Source organism: Carcharodon carcharias, chromosome 32, assembly GCF_017639515.1.
Source record: "Carcharodon carcharias isolate sCarCar2 chromosome 32, sCarCar2.pri, whole genome shotgun sequence".
Taxonomy (NCBI): Eukaryota; Metazoa; Chordata; class Chondrichthyes; order Lamniformes; family Lamnidae; genus Carcharodon; species Carcharodon carcharias.
The window spans coordinates 17,528,070-17,550,383 of NC_054498.1; the positions used below are offsets into that span (position 1 = coordinate 17,528,070).

Here is a 22,314-nt window from a genome sequence, read left to right on the forward strand (position 1 = left end):
GGGTGCACCTACGATGCAGCTATTAAAGGAAGACTTAGATTTAAGAGCTCCTTTCATGACCATAGGACATCCCAGAGTGCTTTACAACCAGTGGAATACTTTTTAAAGTATAGTCACTGTTGTAAAATAGGAAATGCAGCAACCAATCTGCGCATAGCAAGCTCCCACAAACACCAATGTGGATAATGACCAGATATATTAATTGAGGGATAAATACTGACCAGAGCACTAGGGAGAACCCTGCTGTTCTTCAAAAACGTGTCAAGGGATCTTTTATGGATGCGCGGGAGAAACAAGGCCTCAGTTTAACTTATCCAAGTGACATGACCTCCAGCAGCGTAACACTCCTCTCGGCATTGCATTGGAGTGTTAGCCTTGCCTTTTGTCCTCATGTCCTTCAGTGGGACATGAACCTACAAACATCTGGCTCACAGGTGAGAGTCCTACCTACGGACTTACACAACTGAGCTTACACAACGTAGCTTACACAACTGAGATTTGGTGCTTGGTGTCATTTCAGTGTAATTGGTTGTTATGAAATGCAGAAGTCCCACAAGTACAGAAACCTGCATTTCTGTTTTCTCACACAAGAATATAAAACGCTAGAAACATGTGGCAGGTCAGGCAGCCCCAGGGCAGACACCTGATGGAAGGTCGTCGACCTGAAGGATGCTGCCTGGCCTGCTGAGTATTTCTGGGGTCTTTTTTTGTTTCAGATTTCCAGTATCCACAATACATTTTTCTAACATCTATTTCCTTAAATTGGAAGCAAAGAGAATCGATGATTTCAAAAGGAAATTAGATGGTCAAGCGAAGGAAATAAACTTCGGGGCTATAGGGATGGAGCAGGTGAATGGAACCGAAGGAGTTCTCATTGGAGAGCCGGCAAGGTATCGATGGACCGAATGGCCTCCTTTTGTGCCGTAAATGAGTCTATAACATCCACCCAGAAACTGGCAAATGCTTCCTTGAGGTAGAGGAAGCTCAATTGCAAAATGGAGTTAGGTAAGGAATTGGCAGACATTTGACATTACTATGAGGAATCAGACTGTGGAATTTACAGCATTAATTATTACACCTGGCAGACAGTTTCCCATCCTACTTAAATTTTGCTAACCCAGGGAAGGGGATTAGAGCTTAATAAAGTCACGATTAAGGTAATACCGTAAGTCAACTGACTAAATACTTCAATATATGTTCATCCTTATATGAAGTTATGCAAATTATCGACAGTATTGTGCAGGCAAAGGATCAACAGCAAAAATCTAAATGAATTGTGGAAGCTATACTCGCAGCTTTTAATGATGGTACAACATGTACTGAGTGGTGAGATATGTGTTCACAGGAGGGGAATTGACAGGGTGGATGCTGAAAGGATATTTCCCCTTGTGGGAGACTGTAGAATTAGGGGGACACAGATTAAAAAGAGGAGGCCTCCCATTTAAGACGGAGATGAGTAGAATCTTTTTCTCTCAGAGAGTAGTCGATCTGTGGAATTCCCTTCCCGAGAGAGCGCCAGAGGCAGGGTCCTTGAATATTTTTAAGGCTGAATTTTAAAAAAATTCTTGATTGCCAAGGGAGACGAGGGGTATAGGAGGAAGACAGGCAAGTGGAGTTGAGGCCACAATCTAATCAGCCATGATCTTATCGAATGGCAGAGGAGGCTTAGCCTACTCCCTGCTCCTAATCCATATGTTCAGCTGTCTGCTTCCACATCCAAATTCTCAATATTTTGCATACCTGAAGAGAATGACTGTTGTAAACTAAAATAACATCAACTTTCGGTGTAGAGGGAGCTTGAGCCATCTGTACACAAGCAGCAGTGCACCAAAGGTCATTTACTTTCTACAAATGATATCTGATCCATAGGACACCTGATACAGCCCAACTATTAGTCAGGTGGATGTGATTCCAGGATGGTATGTTGCCTCCCTGGTGCCAGGGTCAAGGATGTCACTGAACCGCTGCAGGGCATTCTAAAGGGGGAGGGCAAACAGACAGAGATCGTGATACATATTGGCACCAACGACATAGGAAGAAGAGGGATGAGATCCTGCAAGCAGAATTTAGGGAGCTAGGTAGCAGATTAATAAACAGGAACTCAAAGGTAGTAATCTCTGGACTACTTCCGGTGCCACTATGCTAGTGTGTATAAAAATAGGAGGTTAGTCCAGATGAATGCATGGCTGGAGAGTTGGTGCAGGAGGGAGGGCTTTAGATTTCTGGTACATTGGGACCATGTCTGGGGGCGGTGGGACCTGTATTAGACGGACGGGTTACACCTGAACTGGAATGAGGCCAGTCCTCATTAACCTAATATGGCAGGGGGGTGGGATCCTGAGAGGAGGTTCAGCAGGGGGAGATGCACAGCCAAAATTAGAAGAGAGAGAAAGTGAGTCTGGAAGGCATAGAAATTATAGGCCAGTTAAGGCACAAGGGAGTTTGGCAAGGTTGGATGGTATTTAATTTAATGCAAGGAGTCTGACGAATAAGACAGATGAGTTGAGGGCACAAATTAACACATGGAAGTATGATGTCATTGCTGTCACAGAGACATGGTTGAGAGAGGGGCAGGATTGGCAGCTCAATATTCCAGGATATAGGGTCTTTAGGCGAGACAGGGAAGGAGGTAAAAGAGGAGGGGGTTTCGCAATATTGATCAAGGAATCAACTACAGCAGTAAGGAGGGATGACATCTTAGAAGGCTCCTCAAATGAAGCCATATGGGTAGAACTTAAAAACAAAAAAGGAGCAATCACATTGCTGGAAGTGTACTATAGGCCCCCAAACAGTCAGAAAGAAATAGAAGAGCAGATACGTAGGCAAATTTCAGAGAAGTGTAAAAATAATAGGGTAGTAATAGTGGGGGGTTTCAACTTCCCCAACATTAACTGGGATGGTCATAGAATGATAGGTTTAGAGGGAGTGGAATTCTTAAAATGCATCCAGGAGAGCTTTTTAAGCCAGTACATAGTACAAGGTAGGGGGCAGTCCTGGACTTAATTTTAGGGAGTGAAGCCGGGCAAGTGGTAGAGGTATCAGTAGCGAAGCATTTTGCAGATAGTGATCATAACTCCATTAGATTCAAGGTTATTATGGAAAAGGACAAGGATGGGCCAGAAATCAGAGTTCTAAATTGCAGGAAGGCTGATTTTAATAATATCAGATATGATTTGACCAGAGTGGACTGGAAGCAGCTACTTTTAGGTAAATCTGCGTCAGAGCAGTGGGAATCATTCAAGAAGGAAATAGGGAGAGTACAGGGCCAACATATTCCAGTAAAGACAAATTCAGGGAACCCTGGATGTTGAGAGATATACAGGATTGGATAAAGAGAAAAAGGGAGGTTTATGGCAGATACTGAGGGCTCAAAACAGCGGAAGCCCTAGAGGAGTATAGAATGTGTAGGGAGGGAACTTAAAAAGGAAATTAGGAGAACAAAAAGGGGGCATGAAAAAACATTGGCAGGTAAAATAAAGGAAAATCCAAAGTTATTTTACAAGTACATTAAGAGTGAGAGGATAACTAGGGAAAGAGTAGGACCCATTAAGGACCATAGTGGTAATTTGTGTGTGGAGCTGAAAGACTTAGGGTCATAAATGAATACTTTGTTTCATTGTTCACAAGTGAAAGGGACGACGTGGGTATGGAAATCAGGCAGAAGGACTGTGATAGAATTAAAGAAATTAGTATAGATAGGGAGGAGATTCTAAGTGGTCTGGCAGGCTTAAAAGTAGATAAATCTCTATGCCCGGATGAAATGTATCCCAGGCTGTTGAGTGAGGCAAGGGAGGAGATAGCAGGGATGCTGGCAATAATTTTCGAAGGGTCATGAGGACTCGAAACGTCAACTCTTTTCTTCTCCGCCGATGCCGCCAGACCTGCTGAGTTTTTCCAGGTAATTCTGTTTTTGTTGTTGTTGTTAATAATTTTCAATACCTCTCTAGCCACAGGAGAGGTGCCAGAGGACTGGAGGACAGCCAATGTGGTACCGTTATTCAAGAAGGGAGGAAGAGATAAACCAGGGAACTATAAGCCAGTCAGTCTAATCTCAATCACAACAAAAACAAAAATAGCTGGAAAAACTCAGCAGGTCTGACAGCATCTGCGGAGAGGAATACAGTTAACATTTCGAGTCTGTTTAACTCTTCATCAGAACTTTTCATATGGACTCGAAATGTCAATTGTGTTCCTCTCTGCTGATGCTATCAGACCTGCTGAAGTTTTCCAGCTAATTTTGTTTTTGTTTTTGTTTCAGGTTTCCAGCATCCGCAGTATTTTGCTTTTATCTTAGAGTCTAATCTCAGTGGTGGGGAAACTATTGGAAGCAATTCTGAGGGACAGAATTAATCTACACTTGGAGAGGCAGGAATTAATCAAGGATAGTCAGCATGGTTTTGTTAAGAGGAGGTTATACGTGACCAATTTGAATTTTTCGAAGAGGTGACCAGATGTGTAGATGAGAGCAATGCATTTGATGTAGTCTACTTGGACCTCAGCAAGGCTTTTGATAAGGTCCCGCATGGGTGACTGATAACAAAGGTAAGAGCCCATGGGGTCCATGGCAAATTGGATCCAGAATTGGCTGAGTGACACGAAGCAGAGGGTGATGGTTGAGGGGTTTTTTTGTGACTGGATGCCTGTGTCCAGTGGGGTCCCACAGGGTGTTGGGTCCCTTGCTGTTTGTGGAATATATACGCGATTTAGACTTGAATGTAAGAGGGTTGATCAGTAATTTCGCAGATAACACAAAAATTGGTGAGGTGGTAAATAGTGAGGAGGATAGCTTTAGATTACAGGAAGATGTAGACGAGCTGGTCAGATGGGCTGATCAGTGGCAAATGGAATATAACCCGGAAAAATGTGAGGTGATGCACTTGGATAGGACAAACAAGGCACAGAAATGCATGATGAATGGTAGGACCCTGGGAAGTACCGAGGATCATGGGGACTTTAGTGTGCATGTCCACAGGTCCCTTAAGGTAGCGGGCCAGGTAGCTAAAGTGGTTAAGAAGGCATATGGGATACCTGCCTTTATTGGCCAAGGTATAGAATATAAGAGCAGGGAGGTTATGCTGGAACTGTATAAAACGCTGGTTAGGCCCCAGCTCAAGTATTGCATGGAGTTCTGGAATCCGTATTATAGGAAGGATGTGATTGCACTAGAGAGAGTGCAGAGGAGATTTACCAGGATGTTGCCTGGGTTGGAGAGTTTTAGTTATGAGGAGAGATTGGATAGACTGGGGTTATTTTCCCTGGAGCAGAGGAGATTGAGGGGGGACGTGATTGAGGTGTATAAAATTATGAGGGGCATAGATAGGGTGGACAGGCAGGAACTTTTCCTCTTGCTTGCGGGATTAATACCTAGGGGGCATAGATTTAAGGTAAGGGGCAGGAGGTTTAGACGGGATGTGAGGAAGAATTTTTTCACCCAGAGGGTGGTGGAAATCTGGAACTCACTGCCTGGAAGGGTGGTGGAGGCAGAAACCCTCATAACATTTAAGAAGTATTTGGATGTGCGCTTGCGATGCCATGGCATAGTGCTGGAAAAAGGGATTACAATAGTTAGGCAATTGTTTGACCGACGCAGGCTTGATGGGCTGAAAGGCCTTTTTCTGTGCTGTAGACCTCTATGATTCTATTTAGTCGGGAAGTGTCAAAACTGGTGAATGTCTGATTCCCAATTAGTTTGGTCCCAAGAACACTTGGGGTCACTGAGTTTGATTAACATTTATTCCATTATGTGAATAGTTGCTAGCTAACCTTGGCTGTATTTGCTTACATTACAAAACATGGATTTATGTTCACTTGTGTACACAAGGACCAGCAGTTTTTCTGCAAGGAGACAAAGATCTTTAGCTTTGCCTCTGGCTTCTCTTGTCTGACTACAGAAGTGCCTTCCCATATAGTTCAGGCTTTCAGAACCCACTTGATTACAAACGGTTTGACGTCTTACCTGTTGAAATTGGAGCATAACATCAGACACTTGGTATTCAGCTATTCTTCCTTATCTTGTGTTAACCTCCTCAAGGTCCCTTTGTTCATTAAAAACACATTGTTTTCGAGAGCTAATCCCATGCTTTGTAAGTGTAGATGTCTGTTTGCCTGCATTCCTGTTCACACAATGTCCTTCTCTGTTCCTTGGCAATTTGCCATATCAGCACAAGGGTTTGCACAGCGAGCCATATGGACATCTTCATGTAAGCAACAGTTGCTCTCCACATCTCAGAATTTTGAGCCATTTGCTTTTTTGTCAAGTGTCCTTGTTACAATCTCATTGGAACCAGTCAAATCACATTTTTCCTTTGCAGGCATGCATAATTTTCATGGGAATTTAATTTTTACCCATATAAATTTAATTTTAGTTAGCATTATACAATGATTCAGAACAAACATGTTTATATATAACATTCCCAATTGAAGGTCAGTGCTTCCTTCCTGTCTTCATAATACAGAAACATTACTTTAATTTTCAACATTTGTATTTTCATCTGGCCAACATGAACAGTCCAAGGCTAGGTGTGGGATACTTTCCCTTTGTGAGTATCCATTGTCTTGTGTCTGGCCCCTCTAAGTTAGGTATGGTTGGGTCAGGTAGAAAATGTGCTCCTATATAGCTGAGTGACATTCCTGGACTCCAACAAGAAAAAATGCTGGAAAAACTCAGCAGGTCTGGCAGCATCTGTGGAGAGAAAGACAGAGTTAACGTTTCGAGTCCGTAATAAGGACTCAAAACGTTAATTCTGTCTTTCTCTCCATAGATGCTGTCGGGCCTGCTGAGCTTTTCCAGCATTTTTTGCTTTTGTTTCAGATTTCCAGCATCCGCAGTATTTTTCCTTTATCTTGCCTTGACTCCAGCTTGAAACCCCCAATTGCTTTAAAAGATTTGTAATCATGTAGCATGCTTCACAACCTTTGAACATCCCAAAAGTGCTTTAAGATTAATTATTTTTCAGTCAGTATCGTTGTGCAGGCAAACGCAACTGCCAATTTACACACATGGTCCTACAATGATAAATGATCCTTATATCTGTTTAGAGGTGCTGGTTGAGGGATAAATGTTGTCCAGGGTGTGAGGAGAACTCCTCTGCTCATCTTTGAATACCACCTTGGGATCTTTTACATCAACCTGAATTTGCCTTGCTCTTCCACCCCTAAAGGCAACAGGTCATGACTTCAATTCAGCTAAGTGCTCTTCATTTAAAAGCCAATGGGGAGAATGTCAGCTCACTGTTTGTCTGTATTGTGCCTGGTGAAATCTTCAGCCTGCATCTCCACAAAGGCAAGTCCAGCTGGCTTGTGAGTTTGAGGGGAGGGGGTAAGAGGGTCATTGGAACAATATAAACAATATATTCCTAACATTCCTCTGCCTAGCTAAAGACACTACTACAATTAGTTAACTCAGCAGAGATCAGCCTGGCAATTTCCTGATGAGTCCCAGATAATCTTAATAGCCCTAAGGAAATCTTTGTCTCCTGGATTCAGACTGAAGAGATTATTATTCACAGAAACACTGCCCTGGATAAGAGGATATTTACTGTCACTTAACACCTATGAGGTGTGAATCTGAAGCATTGTGTAAATGATCAAAGGATAAAATAGTTGTAAATCTGCAAAAGTAACCTTATTCTGCATCACTACCTTAGAATATGTGGTTTGTGCTTCTTATTCCAGGCTGTTGACACTCATTTAGGAAACCGAACGTTTTGGAGGCAGGGAAGGTATTGTTTGTGATTCACAGGTGCTGGCCTTGCTGGTGACGCTCACAGCCCAAAAAAAAGTTAAAAAATTTTTTAAAATTCTGCGTTCTCATCTTTGTGAATAATCTCTTGCGTGGACCCTAACCAAATGCCTTCTTGAAGTCTATCTAAACGCATTTATGTGGGGTTACTGTCATTAGAGTTCTATATTTAATGAAGGGCAAGCATATTATTTCTAACACTGAATAATAGTATTAAAAACAAAAAAACTGCGGATGCTGGAAATTCAAAACAAAAACAGAATTACCTGGAAAAACTCAGCAGGTCTGGCAGCATCGGCGGAGAAGAAAAGAGTTGACGTTTCGAGTCCTCATGACCCTTCAACAGAACTGAATCAGTTGTCATGAGGACTCGAAACGTCAACTCTTTTCTTCTCTGCCGATGCTGCCAGACCTGCTGAGTTTTTCCAGGTAATTCTGAATAATAGTATGTTTTCTGTGGTGATTACGCCATTTTTCTCTGAGCAGCTAATAACTTTCGGAAGGTGGGATTATGGCATCTCCAAAAGCATGCATATTTGCAAGGGATTCCCAGGAGTATTTGAACAGTTCCTTGGGACAGAGAAGTTTAATACCTCTTCCGTTATATCCTGTTGAGTCGAAATCACTCTTCTAAAATTGTAGGTAAATGGTGCAGGCATCACACTCGGTCACCATTTCTGCCTTTGTCCCTGGGAAGTTTACCTTCTCCAAAGTCTAGACCAGTGACATAGAAACCAACCTATAGTCAGATTGAGCACTCATCCCACTAAATCAGAAATAACGGCAGCATCAAATTGCAGTAATATATTTGGAGGTATTGTAATCTCTTCAAATGGTGTCAACTTCTGCGTATGCAACTGGTGCAAAGCCTCTAATACCAAGATGTATTCTGTTGCTCTCTAGGGTGGCAGTACATGCAGGGGAAACAGATTTGTTACATTAAGGGGGTTAAAATACTGGTAGCAGCTGTGGCTCAGCTGGTAGCACCACTTGCCTCTGAGGCAAGGGTTGTGGGTTGAAGACCCACTCCAGGACTTGAACACAAAGAAGGCGGCTGGTACTCCAGTGCAGTAATGAGGGAGTACTAGCCTACTAAAGGTGCTAACTTTTGGGTGAGGCATTAAACTGAGGCCCCATTGGTCATCCCAGGCGGACGTAAAAGATCCCGTGACACTATCTTGAAGAAAAGCAGGGAAGTTTTCCCCAATCAAAACAAGATTATCTTGTCGATATAATGTAAAAGCAAAATACTGCGGATGCTGGAAATCTGAAATAAAAACAGAAAATGCTGGGGAAACTCAGTAGGTTTGACAGCATCTGGAGAGAGAAACAAGAGTTAATGTTGCATGTCTGCATGACTCTTCTTCAGATATAATCTTGTCTTGTCATTATCTTATCTGTGAAAAGAGGAGTATAATGGAAAGACTGCTATGCAGAAATTGGCTGCTGTGTTTCTTACATTACACAGTGACATTTCATTTCAACATTGTAAAGCTCTTTGGGACATTGTGAAAGGAGTTATATAAATGCAAGTCTTATTGCTGGCAAACCTGCAATGTTAATATAGTCAAGAGATATTATTGAATAGTAAACCCTAAAGTGTACTTCACCTACACACCAAAATGTAATTATTATTTACTAAAATCAATTCTTAGATGTTAATTGTGTTGTAAAATCTTTGTTTTTTTAAAATGAAATAAAACAAAAACTGGTTTACTTCTTTCCGCACAATCTGATACAGTAAATTTTGAGGATAAAATGTTGGTACCAATTAATGATCTATATACTCTGGATGCTAGAGTGAAGATCAAATGAACATCCTGCCCATGTCTAATTGTTCCTATGTTATGCTCATTCAATATAATATGCACCTCTATTTTAAGTATACAGAAGGCTTGGCTCCAGAGTACTTTACAAGGACTACTAGAAGTCTGCCACATTCTTCCTATTGTGCCTGTTCAAAGACACACAAATTATCACCCTAATTACCTATTACAGAAACTGGTAGAGAAAGGAAACAGCAGAGGCTTTATGGCACAAGAAATTGGATACCAAAACCAGAGCTGTTTCTGAAGTACAATATTACGGATTCCTGTATGCTTTTAATATCGTGGAAATTTAACTCAAAGTTAAAAGCCAATTCAACTTGTAAAAGGTAAAAACAGAGAGTGTACACCACAGGAACTGATGGGCAAAGGTGCCAGTGTACTTTTTACTGTTTTATTTTATTTGGGAGATGAATGTCTGAAAGGGAAAGAAAACAGAATTTGTCTTAAGCTTCATCTACACTTTGGTTGTGTTATACATAAGCTTTATTGTATACATCAAATGTCCAAAGTGTAGAATGGCAGTCAGCACAGCTCTTCGAATTGTTTCACAAAGTCTTAAGTGTAAAGTGCAAGTTGGATGTAAAAACATTGGTTTACGGTCTTAAAAAGAATGGTTCGCTAGCCATTATATTCCTCTTTTCACAATACCAAGGATAAAAGCAAAAACTGCTGGCAAAACTCAGCAGGTCTGACAGCATCTGTGGAGAGGAAGACAGAGTTAACGTTTCATGTCCGTATGACTCTCCATCAGAACTAAATAGAAATAGAAATGTGGAGAAATATAAGCTGTTTAAGAAGGTGGGACAGGTGAAGCTGGATAGAAGGTCAGTGATAGGTGGAGGCAAAGGAGAGATTGCCAAAGATGTCATAAACAAAAGGTCAAAGAGGTGTTGACGGTGGTGATATTAGCTAAAGGATGTGCTAATGGTGACATTAAGGGTAGAAAGCAGGATGAGCAAGAGACAGATGGCCCGAGTGGGGGTGGGGTGGGAGGAGGGGATTGAAATAGGCTAAGAGGTAGGGATAAAACGATATGGAAATAAATTGTAAAAATAATAATAGAAATAGGTGTGAAAAGAAAAATATATAAAGTATATGTTAAAAATATATATAATAATTATTAGGAAAAACAGGATTAAAAAAAGGGGTGAGGATGGAGGAGAGATTTCATGCTCTGAAGTTGTTGAACTCAATGTTATGTCCAGAATGCTGTAAAGTGCCTAGTCGGAAGATGAGGTGCTGTTCCTCCAGTTTGTGTTGAGCTTCACTGGAACATTGCAGCAGGCCAAGGACGGACATGTGGGCATGAGAGCAGGGTGGTGTGTTGAAATGGCAAGCGACAGGGAGGTCTGGGTCATGCTTGCAGACAGACCGAAGGTGTCCCGCAAAGCAGTCACCCAGTCTGCGTTTGGTCTTTCAAATATAGAGGAGACCACATTGGGAGCAGCAAAAGCAGTAGACTAAATTGAGGGAAGGGCAAGTGAAGTGCTGCTTCACTCGAAAGGAGTGTTTGAGCCCTTGGACGGTGAGAAGGGGGGAAGTAAAGGGGCAGGTGTTGCACCTTCTACGGTTGCGTGGGAAGGTGCCGTGGGAGGGGGTTGGGGTGTAGGGGGTGATGGGGGAGTGGATCAGGGTGTCCCGGAGGGAACGATCCCTATAGAATGCCGACAGCTGGGGGAGGGTGAAGGAAAGATGTGTTCAGTGGTGGCATCATGCTGGAGTTAGCAGAAATGGGAGAGAATGATCCTTTGAATGCGGAGGCTGGTGGGGTGAAAAGTGAAGACAAGGGGGACCCCATCATGGTTCTGGGAGGGAGAGGAAGGTGTAAGAGCAGATGACGGGAGATGGGCCGGACATGGTTGAGGGCCCTGTCAACCACCGTGGGTGGAAAACCTCGGTTAAGGAAGAAGGAAGACATGTCAGAAGAACTGTTTTGGAAAGTGGCATCGTCAGAACAGATGCAACAGAGGTGAAGGAACTGAGAGAATGGGATGGAGTCCTTACAGGAAGCGGGGTGTGAGGAGCTGTAGTCAAGGTAGCTGTTGGAGTCGGTAGGCTTGTAATGAATATTGATGGACAGTCCATCACTGTAAATGGAGACAGAGAGGTCAAGGAAGGGAAAGAAAGTGTCAGTGATGGACCATTTGAAAGTGATGGAGGGGTAGAAATTGGAAGCAAAATTAATAAATTTTTCCAGGTCCAGACAAGAGCATGAAGCAGCACCAAAGCAGTCATCGACATACCAGAGAAAGAGTTGTGGGAGAGGACCTGAGTAGGAATGTTCCACATACCCCATAAAGAGACAGGCATAACTCTGGCCCATGTGGGTACCCATTGCCACACATTTTATTTGGAGGAAGTGAGACGAGTTTAAGGAGAAATTGATCAGTGAGAGAACAAGTTTAGCCAGACAGAGGAGTGGTGGTGGATGGAGGTTGTTCGGGCCTCTGTTCAAGGAAGAAGTGGAGAGCCCTCAGACCATCCTGGTGGGGAATGGAGGTATAGAGGGATTGGACGTCCATGGTGAAGAGGCGGCGGTTGGGGCCAGGGAACTGGAAATTGTTGATATGATGTAGAGCATCAGAGGAATTGCAGATCTAGGTGGGAAGAGACTGGACAAGCTGAGAGAGAAGATAGCAAGATAGCCTCCATCTCATCTGTTCTGATGATGCCACTTTCCAAAGCAGTTCTTCTGACATGTGTTCCTTCTTCTTTAACCGAGGTTGTCCATCCACGGTCGTTGACAGGGCCCTCAACCATGTCCATCCCATCTCCCGTGCATCTGCCTTCACACCTTCCCCTCCCTCCCAGAACCATGATAGGGTCCCCCTTGTCCTCACTTATCACCCCACCAGCCTCCACTATTTCCGCCAACTCCAGCATGAAGCCACCAACAAACACATCTTCCCTTCATCCCCCCCTGTCAGCATTCCGTAGGAACCGTTCCTTCCAGGATGCCCTGGTCCACTCCTCCATCACCCCCTACACCTCAAACCCCTCCCTCCGCACCTTCCCATACAGGTACAAAACCTGCCCCTTTAATACCCCCCCCCCCTCGTCACCGTCCAAGGGCCCAAGCACTCCTTTCAAGTGAAGCAGCATTTCACTTGCACTTCCCTCAATTTAGTCTACTGCATTTGCTGCTCTACATTGGAGAGACCAAATGCAGACTGGGTGACCGCTTTGCGGGACATCTTCGATCTGTCTGCAAGCATTACCCAGACCTCCCTGTCGCTTGCCATTTCAACACACTACCCTGCTCTCTTGCCCACATGTCCGTCCTTGGCCTGCTGCAATGTTCCAGTGAAGCTCAACACAAACTGGAGGAACAGCACCTCATCTTCCGACTAGGCACTTTACAGCCTTCCAGACTTAACATTGAGTTCAACAACTTCAGATCATGAACTCTCTCCTCCATCCTCACCCCTTTTTTCTAATAATTATTATACATATTTTTAAATATATTTTACATTTTTCCCTGCCACCTATTTCTATTATTGTTTTTACAATTTATTTCCATATTGTTTTATCCCTACCTCTTAGCCTATTTCGATCCCCTCCCCCCCCCCCCCCCCCCCCCCCCCCCCCCCCACCCTCACTCGGGCCATCTGTCACTTGCTCATCCTGCTTTCTACCCTTAATGTCACCATTGGCACATCCTTTAGCTAATATCACCACTGTCAACACCCCTTTGACCTTTTGTTTATGACATCTTTGGCAATCTCTCCTTTGCCTCCACCTATCACTGGCCCTCTATCTAGCTCCATCTGTCCCACCCCCTTAAACAGCTTATATTTCACCACATTTCTATTTCTCAACTCCTATGGTCTCCACAGATGCTGTCAGACCTGCTGAGTTTTTCCAGCAGTTTTTGTTTTTGTTTCAGATTTCCAGCATCCGCAATATTTTGCTTTTAACCAAGGATGAAAGGATTGACTGCTAGTTGTAAGTTAGTAATAGTTGTGCATTCCCCCAGACAGGTATAAAATCTCTTTATTCCTGAAAACATTGACTGCTTGCAGGCATTCACTTCCTCAGCTGACCAGTCACTACCCTCCAATACTCTGTCAAAGTAGTTAATCTTCACACCAGCTTTAGCAGTGAATTGTAGTAAATTAAGATTCGGTCTGATTTAGTCTACCTGCACGTCACTGGACAATGAGCAGATGTTGAAACTTCAGTCAGTTTTGCACTCCCTGACACAGTAATGATGAATTCAATTGTAGCACTCATATTGCAGCCCTAATGACATCAGCCAAATCTTAGACCTGTCTGGCATGGATACTTATTGAATACACTTACAAGGTCATTGGTGCAAACTAATATCCTATGGAATGCACTGCCAGGAAGGGTGGTGGAAAGCAGATTCAGTATCAACTTTCAAAAGGTTATGGGATAAATTGGACAGCTCATAGCTGAATTGCCTCTTACTATGCTGTCTCGATCTATCATTCAATGTCAAGTTGTTCACATGTTAATATTTTTAAGTACTGCCTAATTTGCTTTAAGATTTAAATTTGTCCTTTTATTTGTCTAATTCCCAACATTCTTTATTTGAATGTGATCTCATCCAACTTAATTTGATGACTCACTATTAAGCGTTCAGTGAAGAGACTGCTGACAACTGACATTCTGCACATTGGAACTTTTAATTAAAGTCAAATCCAACAGGACATTGAACCTCAGATTTGTGTTGGACGTTATCCTTAGTGACTAGCAAATCTGTTTCATTTTTACTGTGTCAATAAATACATTAGTTACTTTAACTATGTAAACATCTTGACCAGAGTCTAATACTCTGCCAGAGATATAGCACATGACAGCAACTAGGTAATTGTTAATTTTATAGGTCACATGCTATCTACAAGGACATATACACGCGCTGTCTGTGAGGGCATAATATGAAAAAGCTATGTCACAGGGGACAAGGACAATTGCAAAAAGTGCTGTGAAAGACAAAATGGTATTATTAAACTCCCAAATTTAAAAGCACCAAATCATGCTCATTGCCATGGCTGTTGCGGTTCAATGATATTTATTAACTCAAACTTCTGGACAAGATTCCAAGTAAACAAGACAATTAGCAATTAAATTCAGAATGTAGACAGAAGTATTTATTTCAATTATATTATGGTTTGTACTGCTGGATTTTCCCCCAACCATAAGATAATGTTAACATTTGTTATTGTAGTCCACTGTCTTAATTCTCAAATGACTTGTTGAGTTGGTCACTAAATTATTTTGCCACATACCAAATAGCATTAATCACTGTCACTCATTATAGCATTCTTGCCCCTGAGTCATAAGGTTCTAGATTCTAGGCTCACTCAAGCTGATGCTATAGTGTAGTGCTGAGGATATGCTACACTGTCAGAAGTGCAGTCTCTCGGATGAGATGTAAGTTGATGTCCCAGCTGCCTGCTCTAGTCGATGTAAGGATTCTATTTGAAGTAGATCAAGGAAGTTATCCCCAGTGTCCTGGCCAATGTTTATCCCTCAATCAATATCACAAAAACGGATTAGCTGCTATAGCCGAATGGCTAACAAGTAAAGCCCTCAGAACATGATGGGAAGGTGGCCTTTCCAGAGGATGAACCAAGGATTGTGGAAAAGACTGAGATTGCAGTTTGAGGAACTAATCTGCTGAGCAGACTCCTCATGCTAATGGTTGCTCAACACAAAACCTCTGGAGGTAAAGGTCGCTAAGTTAAGGACAGATAAAGGGAACAACAATAGAACAGATGTATCCTGTTTGTAACGACCATTGAATTGGAGGATGACCTCAGGGTCATGGGGTCTTGGATGATGTAACCTTCTCAAACATTCTGGAGACCAGAAGAAAACATGTAAAAATAGGAGGGTTTGAAGCCTCAGCAGCGACAACCTGGGAACAATCATCACGAAGGGGAGATCCTGATTTCGGTACTCAAAGAGAACGACCCATTGGAGGGAGCCTGGCCAGTTCACCTCGCACAGGTAGTATCTAAGTCCAAGCCATGAGTCTTGTGATTTACTATAAGTAAGGATTAATAAGAATAATCAATTAAATGCGTATGCTTAAAAGCTTGAATGTTTTAAGTGACTTGAGTATTAAATAAAAGGTCAAATTGAGATTTTTAAGAGATTGGTCATATCACATTGCTGTTTGTGGGAGTATGCTGTGTGCAAAATTAGCTGTCAAATTTCCCACATTATGGGTGGAATAATATGAGGGGGTGTGGGGGGAGGGGTGTGAACAGCATACCCCTCTGGAAACCGACAAGCTCCACGGCAACCCACCCCGCAGCCAAAAAGTGCTGTGGGGCAGATTAACGAGGTTGGAGTGGAACTAAGTCTCGACTTCTGAAGCTGCTGGCCGGTCCGATTGGTCCATCAGTCCTGACAGCACTAGGAAGGTGTAGCGGCAGCTACCGGGACTGCAGCTGAAGAGTGGAGCAGTTAAGTGTGGTGTCTTGGGCCAGGAGAGTGTGCATGTGTCAGGGAGGGGTGGGATTGGGGGGTGGTTTAAGGGACGGAGCAGGTATAAAGAACGGTGGGGGGGTTCAGTTTAAGGTAGGCTGGGGCTGCCACACAATCAGCAAAGGGCAGTCCCCAGAAGCAACCCCTTCCCAGTCCCGGCCCTGCTACCTACGTCAAACATTTTATGGCGTGGGCAGCATATTATCGGGTCAGTAGGCTTGATAACGAGCCTAGTTAACCCTCAATTGTTCATTTAAATGATGGCGATTGGCTTCTGAATTCGGCACCCTGCAGCCCCTCCCCCCCAATATTATGGGGGAGAGCTCGGGGTAGGCAGGAAGATGGTGGGATGGGCGTCCACCCCATTTTACGTGCCATTCCCCCCCCCCCCCGCAAGAAACAGGTCCACTGGGGGCATGTAAAATTCAGCCCTATAACGGCGCCTACACTTTGTTAGCTATAAAACGCTTTGAGACATCGTGGTTGTGAAAAGTACTATATAAATGGAAGTCTTTCTTCCTTTTATTATAGAGATTATAAAAATCCTTTATATAGAGGGCAAGGAGAGAACTCATTGCTTTTCAGATATTACCATTTTCATCACAACTAGGACTCTTGTTACCATCTTCCAGCACTCAATACTGCAGTCTTCAGCCTATGTTTCTGTTCAGAAATGTGAATCCAGAACTAGAGGGCACTGTTTTAAAACTAGGAATTGCAGTTTTAGGACAGAGATGAGGAGAATTTTTTTCTCTGAGTGTTGTGTGACTTTGCAACTCTCTGCCTCAGAAGTGGGTGGAAGCGGGGTCATTGAACATGTTTAAGGCGGAGGTAAATAATTATTGTTAGCATGGGGATCAAAGGGTATTGGGGTAGATGGGAATGTGGAATTTGAAACAAACAGATCAGCTATGATCTTATTGAATGTCGGAGCAGGCTCAAGGGGCAGAATGGCCTACTTCTGCTCCTATTTCAAATGTTCATATCCCACTGATCACACTCGGGCAATGGAGCTGTCAATCAAACCAAATTGGAGCACTTTAGCCAACCAAAAGGCCAACTTCAATTTTAACACAGGCCCTGTGCAAGTTAGGTGGAGAGCACATTTACATCTTTTGTGTCAGTCAGAAGGCATCGCATAAACTGTAAACCCTTCAATAGCTTCTCATTGTACAAAGGAAGCAGACACATTGGAACATGACCAACTGCAAATTCCCTTCCAAGTCACACACCATCCTGACTTGGAACTATATCACTGCCATTCCTTCACTGTCGCTGAGTCAAAAGCCTGGAACTCCCTCCCTAACATCACGGTGGTTGTACCTGCATCACATGGACTGCAGCGGTTCAAGGCAGCTCACCACCACCTACTCAAGGGCCATTAGGGATGGGCAATAAATGCTGGCCTTGCCAGCAACAGTCCCATCCCATAAATGAAAAGAATGCCAAGTGCATACCAGCAATTAATCAGCAACAACAATGGTTGTGAGATCCAAGGCAAACAACACTGTAGTCAATTATAAACTCCAGGTCAGAAGCATTTACTATTCCTTTCTGAACAAAAATAAATCCTTTCCAAAATATATTTAGTATATTAGGAAGAAAAAACTAAGCAAGCCACTACAAATGTCCTTCGAAAAGGGATGAGCTTTGGACAAGAATGAGAGATGTAGTCAGGGGAGATGGAGTGTGAAAGGAAGGACAGACTTTCCCAAACAGCCCATTTCTAACTTCTTCCCAAAATCTATAAACAAGTCTGCCCTGGTTGACCATTGTTTCAGCCTGTTCCTGGCCCACTGAACTTATTTCTTTTTATCTCAACTCTATTTTTTTCCCTCCCCTTGTACAATTACTTCCCAGCTACATCCATGATTCTTCTGATGCCCTATGTCACTTCAGCAGTTTCCAGTATCCTAGCCCTAACCCTTTCCTCTTCACTCTGGATGTCCAATCCCTTTACACCTCCACCCCCAACCACCAGGATGGTCTCAGTGCTCTCCGCTTTTTCTGCCAATGGAGGTCCAACTCCACATCCACCCTCCTCTGCCTGGCTGAGCTTGTTCTCATTCGGAACAACATCTCCTTCAACTCTATTCGCCTCCTCCAAATAACAGGTGTTGCTACGAGTACCCACTGGGCCCTAGCCATTCCTGGCCTTTTACTGAGATATGTTGAAATATTCATTATCCAGATCTACTTGCCCCCCACTCTTCACCCACACATCTCTTTTTCTCACATTCATAACTTTATCAGTGCTGCTTCCTGCTCTCACGATGAACTGGAAAATTCATTAACTTTGTTTCCAATTTCCACCCTTCTCACCTTCACCAGGTCCATCTCTGATTCTTCCCTTCCTCAACTTCTGTCTCCATTTATGGAGATAGGCTATCAATTAATATTTACTACAAACTCTCAGACTCCCACAGCTAGCTTGACTACACTTCCTCACACCCTGCTTCCTGTAAGGGCTCCATTCCATTCTGCTATATTCTCTATCTCCATTGCATTTGTTCCAATGATGCAACCTTCCACACCAACGCTTGCCATTTGTCTTCCTTTTTCCTCAACTGAGGATTCCCACCCAGCGTAGCTGACAGGATCCTCCACCAATCCGATCCATTTCATTCACTTCTGTTCTCACTCCTTCCCCTCGCTCCAAGAACCACAATAGGGTTTCTCTCATCCTCACCATCCACCCCTTCAGTGTCCATATTCAATAGTTCATCCTTCCCCATTTCCACCACCTTCAGTGTGATACCCATCATCAAACACATCTTGTCCTGCCCTCCCCCTCTCAGCATTTCGGGAGACACTTCCATCTACAACATCCCATAGTCCACTCCTCGGTCACCCCTAACATTCTGTCCCTTTCCTACAGCACCTTTCTGAGCAAGCGTAGGAGATGCAACTCCTGTCCTTTTGCCTCCTTCCAACTCACCATCTAAGGACCCAAGTACTCATTCTAATTGACGCAGTGGCTTAAGTGTATGTCTTTCAATTTAGCATACTGAATTCCCCATTCTCTACATGGGGGGAGGCCAAACGCAGACTGGGTGATTGCCTCCATTCAGTCCACAAGCATGACCCAGAGCTCCCCATCTTTTGTCATTTTAATTCGCCACTTCGCTCCCAGGCAGCCCTTTCACTCCATAGCCTGCTGGTGTTTCACACAAAAATGCCAGCAATACCACCTTATCCTGAGTCAAAAACAAAAACACCAGGAAAATCTCAGCAGGTCTGGCAGCATCTGCGGAGGGAAACACAGTTAATGTTTCGAGTCCGTATGACTCTTCAACAGAACTAGGTAAAAATAGAAGAGAGGTGAAATATAACCTGGTTTAAGGGGGCTGTGGGACAGGTAGAGCTGGATAGAGGGCCAGTGATAGGTGGAGATAACCAAAAGCTGTCACAGACAAAAGGACAAAGAGGTGTTGAAGGTGGTGATATTATCTAAGGAATGTGCTAATTAAGGGTAGAAATCAGGACAAGCAAGGTACAAACATAAATATAAAAACAAAAAACTGCAGATGCTGGAAATCCAAAACAAAAACAGAATTACCTGGAAAAACTCAGCAGGTCTGGCAGCATCGGCGGAGAAGAAAAGAGTTGACGTTTCGAGTCCTCATGACCCTTCAACAGAACTAGGTGAATCCACCCCTTCCTTGGATTCACCTAGTTCTGTTGAAGGGTCATGAGGACTCGAAACGTCAACTCTTTTCTTCTCCGCCGATGCTGCCAGACCTGCTGAGTTTTTCCAAGCAAGGTACAGATAGCCCTAGTGGGGGTGGGGTGAGGTGAAGGAATCAAAAAAGGCTAAAAGGTAGAGATAAAACAATGGATCGAAATACATTTAAAAATAATGGAAGTTGGTGGGAAAAGAAAAATCTATATAAATTATTGGAAAAAAAAGGGGTGGGAATCGGAAAGGAGGTGGGGATGGAGGAGAGTGCTCATGATCAAAAATTGTTGAACTCAGTATTCAGTCCAGAAGGCTGTAAAGTGCCTAGTCGGAAGATGAGGTGCTGTTCCTCCAGTTTGCATTGAGATTCACTGGAACAATGCAGCAAGCCAAGGACAGACATGTGGGCATGAGAGCAGGGTGGAGTGTTGAAATGGCAAGCGACAGGGAGGTCTGGGTAATGCTTGCGGACAGACCAAAGGTGTTCTGCAAAGCGGTCAACCAGTCTGCATTTGGTCTCTCCAATGTAGAGGAAACTGCATTGGGAGCAACGAATGCAGTAGACTAAATTGAGGGAAGTACAAGTGAAATGCTGCTCCACCTGAAAGGAGTGTTTGGGCCCTTGGACGGTGAGGAGAGGGGAAGTAAAGGGGCAGGTGTTGCACCTTCTGCGGTTGCATGGGAAGGTGCCGTGGGAGGGGGTTGAGGTGTAGGGGGTGATGGAGGAGTGGACCAGGGTGTCCCAGAGGGAACGATCCCTGTGGAATGTCACTGGGGGGGTGAAGGGAAGATGTGTTTGGTGGTGGCATCATGCTGGAGTTGGTGGAAATTGCGGAGAATGATCTTTTGAATGCGGAGGCTGGTGGGGTGATAAGTGAGGACAAGGGGGACCCTATCATGTTTCTGGGAGGGAGAATGTGTAAGGGCAGATGCGCGGGAGATGGTCCGGACACAGTTGAGGGCCCAGTCAACCGCTGTGGGTGGTAAACCTCGGTTACGGAAGGAGGACACGTCAGAGGAACTGTTTTTGAAAGTGGCATCATCAGAAGATGTTACGGAGGCGATGGAATTGAGAGAATGGGATAGAGTCCTTACAGGATGCGGGGTGTGAGGAGCTGTAGTCGAGGTAGCTGTGGGAGTCGGTAGGCTTGTAATGAATATTGGTGGACAGTCTATCACCAGAAATTGAGACAGAGAGGTCAAGGAAGGGATGGGAAGTGTCAGAGATGGACCATGTGAAAATGATGGAGGGGTGGAAATTGGAAGCAAAATTAATAACTTTTTCCAGGTCCAGACAAGAGCATGAAGCAGCACCGAAGTAATCATCGATGTACCGGAGAAAGAGTTGTGGGAGGGGGCCGGAGTAGGACTGGAACAAGGAACATACCACATATTCCAGCTTGCTTTTATCCGGAGTCTCTGTGCTCTAAAGCCTTCTGGACTCAATATCAATTTCAGCAACTTTAGATCATAACCTCTGCCTTCATCTTGCTCGGTGTCTTTTTTTGGGGGGGGGGCTGTATTTTTTTTGGTTGGTTCATTCTTTGCCCCTTAACGTTGCACTCAGATGGCGGCCGTTGTCATTCAAGGCTCACCTGGGCACAATACTACTCTTTGGCTTTTGCGCAAGGAAATCTTTTGTTGGTTAATCTCTCCTGTCCTCCAACCCTACCCACAGACCTTCCCTTTTGTCCTTCCTTCCCCCTTTTCCACTGGCTTCAAAGACTCACACATTCTGTCCCTTCTGTTCTGATGAAAGGTCATCTTGACCTGAAATGCTTCTCTCCACAGATGCTGCCTGACCTGCTCAGTATTTCCAGCACGTTTATAGCACTGTTAGACTGAACATCTTAAAGGGCTTCACAGCCAATGGTCACTCTTAAGAGTGGAGGAAGTGGAGGGGGAGGGGAAGAGATGGGTCCCCTACAACATTAGGTTCAATGTGCTGCTGACAGGAGACGTTGCTCCTGCTGCTTCCTCTCTCATTTGCACCGACATTGCTCTTTCTCATCAGCTACGCCTTATTAATGCTGCTTATCACAGTCGCCACCTAAATAAAAGCTCTTCAGACAGACATCCACTCACCGACCGCCAGCATCAACTGACGAGATGGCGCTGACGTTAGCGCCTTTTATAGGGAGCTGAAGCTCACGTGATAGGCAGCTCGAGCGGAGCCCCGCCCCGAGCCTCGCCGCCCCCGAATCCTCAGAGCCCCAACCACGTTCACCCCGCCCCTTCCCCTCAAGCCCCGCCCCTTTATTCCCTGAGTTCCTCCCCATTCCCCTCAATCCCGCCCACCTAAACCCCACACCGCCACCAAGCCCCGCCCTCTATAACGCGCATCCCGCCCCCTTTCGTCCGAGCACCGCGCCCCGATCCCCTCCCCCTCCGTCTGAACACCGCTCCCTTCTCCCCCCCGAGCCGGTCGCGATCCACGCCCCCTTGACCCTCCAACCGCCCTTCCCCTCTTCTCCTGACCCCTTCCCAATAACCCCGCCTCTCTGTCCTCTTCTCCCCTTCCTTTTCTCTCGATTTCCCCGCCCCTTTTTCTCTCTTCTCCCCGCCCCTTTTCCCTCTTCTCCCTGCCCCTTTTCCCCCTTCTCCCC

The 22,314-nt window shown here is 44.4% G+C and overlaps 1 protein-coding gene across 3 annotated transcripts in view; it reads left to right on the forward strand.

Moving 5' to 3' along the window:
• c32h15orf39 (chromosome 32 C15orf39 homolog) overlaps window positions 1–22,314 on the forward strand; it is an 82,798-nt gene that overhangs the window by 31,502 nt on the left and 28,982 nt on the right. The gene's annotated exons all lie outside the window — the stretch shown is intronic.